The sequence below is a fragment of the Scleropages formosus genome, chromosome 17 (genome assembly GCF_900964775.1).
Source record: "Scleropages formosus chromosome 17, fSclFor1.1, whole genome shotgun sequence".
Lineage (NCBI taxonomy): Eukaryota > Metazoa > Chordata > Actinopteri > Osteoglossiformes > Osteoglossidae > Scleropages > Scleropages formosus.
Genome location: NC_041822.1, coordinates 2,702,341 through 2,707,199, shown reverse-complemented (window position 1 = coordinate 2,707,199; position 4,859 = coordinate 2,702,341).

Genomic DNA, 4,859 nt, shown 5'->3' with positions numbered 1-4,859 from the left:
TTCAAAGTGCACTACTTTCAAAATGAAATACATTTCAGACACGTTTTAAACTTTTTAAGCATTTTAAGGAGTTATTCTGGTTCTTGGTGCTTTAATTTATGAACGTGTATGTTGTTCTTGATAGCCCAGTGTTTTCTGAAGGCACAGGTGAAGAAGCGTATTTAAAAATGTAATTAACCTTAGCTTCTTTACTGATCTTTCCTGTGTTTTTATTAAGGGTGCATGCCTGTTTTCTTTCATTTAGGAGAAAACAGTCCAGAAGATTAGAGGTCATTATCAGTATAAACTGAATGAAATAAAAAGAATTTTGGATTCATATAGAGAGTGCGTAAAGGAAAAAAACACCTTCTTGGAAAACCAAGTCAAAGTAAGTTATCATTGCCTTTGAATGTTTCTGATTGTTGTGTATATTCATACAAAAAATTCATCTGTTTGTATTTTTGTGTGCAGTAGGTTTTGTTACTGCATTTCACGTTCAGTTTTTAAACTGAAAAGACGAAGCTAAATATTCCTTACTATTTATTTATTTATTGCACTTTTTATTTTAAAGAGGGCAAGACTAAGATGTGGTCATTTATTTATGAACAAGTTGTTTTGTGCTTTTTTTAAATGAATAGCTAAATTTACATTTGCCTCTGTTCTTTTACTTAGGCCATAGACAACCTCAACCAAAGGCTTCTGGAGGAGAAAATTGCTCTAGAAGAAAAGACCCTAGCTGATACTGCCAAATGGGAAAAAGAAAAGGTTATGTTTCTCATTATTTATGCAATTGGTATGTAAGTGAATTACAGTATTTTGTGACTACTACCCTGAAGTCTCAACATAAGTAATAGTTTGGACACCACATGCCACCTTAGGCAAAGGCATCAGTTTACAGTAACAAACCGACTCCTCATGTTACAAACTGTCCAGCTACAATTCTCACGATAAAAAAAATAAATTAATAAACATTTGTCCAGTTTGCTCTTAGTGTCTTTTCTACAGGTTTTGTTGTGAAGCCTAGACACTTGAGAACCAGTCATCCTGGTCACGTCATTCCGGAACCTAACCCAGAATAACTGGGCACAAGTAATATGTAACTGTATAGTGTTCATGCTTATTGTTAAAATAACTGCCATTGTGAATATAAGAGAACATTCAGTGATAAAATGTAAATAGTGGATCTGAGCAATCACTGAACTGGTGCCTATCATCATTGCTATCAGACAGTACATATTTTTGAGAACATTTAAGCTACAGTGCACACACTTGAAATGTAAACTCAGCTGAAATGAATACACAACATTAATGGGTTGTACTTTGCAGACAGAAATCTTAGAAATGTTCTCCATGAAACTGGACCTGCTCCACAAGCACCAGGCTTCTAGTAAGTATGCTTGTGTGTATAAATATACATTAGCATGAGAGCACTGAGGCTCATATGGTCAGAAAGGGTTGTAATGCTCTGCCTTTATGTTTGTCTTGAATTTATGTAATGTACACTGAACAGCCACAACATTAAAACCACTGACAGGTGAAGTGAATAATATTGATTATCTCGTTACAATCGCACCTGTCAAGGGGTGGGATATATTGGGCAGCAAGTGAACAGTCAATCTGAATTTTTTGCGTTGAAAGCTTGAAAAATGGGCAGGCATAAGGATCTGGACGACTTTGACAAGGGCTGAATTGTGATGGCTAGACAACTGGGCAGAGCATCTCCAAAACGGCAGGTCTTGTGGGGTGTTCCCGGTATGCAGTGGTTATACCTACCAAAAGTGGTCCAAGGAAGGACAACCGGTGAACCGGTGGCAGGGTCATGAGTGTCCAAGGCTCATTGATGCTCGTGGGGAGCAAAGGCTAGCCCTTCTGGTCCAATCCCACAGAAGAGCTACTATAGCACAAATCGCTGAAAGCCTTAATGATTCCCATGATAGAAAGGTGTCAGAACACACAGTGCATCGCAGGTTGCTGCGTATGGGGCTGCGTAGCCACAGACTGGTCAGTGTGCCTATGCTGACCCCTGTCCACCGCTGAAAGCACCTACAATGTGCATGTGAGCATCAGAACTGGACCATGGAGCAATGGAAGAAGGTGGCCTGGTCTGATGAATCACATTTTCATTTAGATCATGTGGACAACTGGGTGTGTGTGCATCGTTTACCTAGGGAAGAGATGACAGCAGGATGCACTATGTTACTTTGACACATACCACCTACCTAAAGATTGTTGCAGACCACATACACCCCTTCATGTCAACAGTATTCCCCGATGGCAGTGGCTCTGCCACACTGCAAAAATTGTTCAGGAATGGTTTGAGGAAGATGACAAAGAGTTCAAGGTGTTGACTTGGCCTCCAAATTCTCCAGATCTAAATCTAATTGAGCATCTGTGGGATGTGCTGGAAAAACAAGTCCGATCAATGGAGGCCCCACCTTGCAAAATACAGGACTTTAAGGATCTGCTACTAATGTTTTAATGCCAAACACCACAGGACACCTTCAGACGTCTGGCAGAGTCCATGCCTCGACAGGTCAGAGCTGTTTTGGTGGTATGAGGAGGTCCTACACAATATTAGGCAGGTGGTTTTAATGTTGTAGCTGATCAGTGTATAGAAATTATCAACTTACATTAGGCCTCCGACACTCTTTCTAACTTAGACTGTAACACACTAGTGCATGTCTGGTCTGGGCAGTGATCAAACAAGGGATGGTTGTTGGTGGTCTTGCACTTTCTTCTTTCCCATATTTAAACATTGTCGTGAATCTGTGATCATTACACTCTTTATAGCCAGTGAGTCAGTCTGGAGGGTGGCTACACTCCAATTGGATACATAGATCAATTGAATGAGTTTAATACAATTTAGTCAGTGTGGACCTGGAACCTGGAAATTAGGAGACTGGTGTTCATCTAGCTGTTCTGCTCATCTTTAAATTGCCACATTATGCAGTTCATCTCTGCTACCTGTAACTGAAAAAAACAGTATGAAAAGCCTTGGTTTAGCACTGCAGGAGCTTCAGATGGCCAGACTGGAGTTGGAGAAGGTCCAGGATATGCTGAAACACTGTAGTGCTGAGCAAGAGAGCCCAAGGACTTTGCTCGTGGAGAACAGTATTTCATTACAGGTCAGCTTTGGACCCTTGCTGTGCATGCATCAATATGTGCTTGGCAGAGTCTTGTAGGTGCAGGTACATAAGCTGTAGTCTGTAAGCTCATGTATCTGGCCTCATTTATTCATCAATGTTTGTTCAGTTTTTTCAAGGCATCTCATAATTTTCATCCTAACTGCCGCAACAACCCTGCTTTGTTGATCCAAGCAAACTGGTGTTGTCAAGACAATAACAGCACTGTACAAAGAAAGGAATGTGGTTAATTTTTTTCAGACTTGTCTTATGTTCATCTAGCTGCTCTACTCATCTTTAAATTGCCACATTATGCAGTTATGTAAGACCGCAATAATGAAATCAAGTTAAAACTGGAAGAAAAAAAGACAGCAGTTGTTTTGAATACCTTCACTAGTGATATTGTACTACACCTGTGTCAACTTGCAGACTGATGAGTATCTAAAATGTACCTATGTGAGGACACAGTCTGTAATTGGCTGTGCCAAGGTACCTAATAATGACTGATGGCTGATGTCATTGGGATCCCAGGGACAGTCAGGGGAACAGGGCAGAGCAGATGCTTACAGCTCTGGCAATGGCAGAAATGTACCATTGGAGGGAGCACAAGCCTGTCTGGAGAGCCTGAAGGAGAACTTGTACAAGAGAGAGCGAGAGATCACAGAGCTGCTACAGGGAGACAAGAGGATGGAGGGAGAGCACACAGACATCAGAGCCTCTCCAGTCCCATGTGATGCCTTACTGCATAACATCATTCTAAAGGTGATTTTTCTTCCCCGAAAAAAGACCTGCCCGTGACTTATATTTCTTCATTTTGCTGACACTTTTCTCCAAAGTGACTTAACAATTATTTGCCCATTTATAGAGCTGGGTAATTTTACTCCAGTAATTTAAGCAGCATAGTCAAGGGTACTACAGCTCGAGATGGGCTTCAAACCTGCGACATCTTGATCCAAAGACAGCAGCTATAACTGCTAACACCCCAACAGGGCTGCTCATCCAGTAGATCAGATATCACAGTGTACAATACCTGGGTTTGAAACTTTCACAAGGGCTGATAATCTGGTTAGCAATGTTATTCTCTTTTTTTTTGCCACTGTTAATTATTTAGTTTTTTAATGTACAGATAAGTCTTTTACAAGTATGTCAAAATTACTTTGTGTTTGTTCAAGTTTTTTGGATGAAGTTCATCACATAAATATTTTCTAGTTTTAGTTATAATTTAAAAATGTGTAAGCTTAATTTTAGGAGCAAATAATATTGAAACAACTTTACTTTTAATTCCGGGGACATATTCTACACGCCGAGAAATTAAGATAACCAATAGAAATGGGCATAAGGTATTTTACACAGACTATACACCTATGAAAAATGGACTCACTTACTGTCCTTAACTGCTTTTCAAAGTCAAACTTGTGGTGCTCTGTAGCCTGTCCAAAGCAGGACACATGTCAGGTAGAATGCCAGTCAATTGCAGAGTATTCATTCATACAATCATACACTATGGGCAATTTAGAGTCATGAATACACATGAGACATATCTTTGGACTGTGGGAGGAAACCAGAGCCCACAGAAAAAATGTATTCTTTTGTCATTTGGAGGGGTGTGGTGGTGCAGTGGGTTGGACCAAGTCCTGCTCTCTGGTGGGTCTGGGGTTTGAGTCCCACTTGGGGTGTCTTGTGACGGACTGGCGTCCCGTCCTGGGTGTGTCCCCTTCCCCTCCAGCCTTTCGCCCTGTGTTGCTGGGTTAGGCTCTG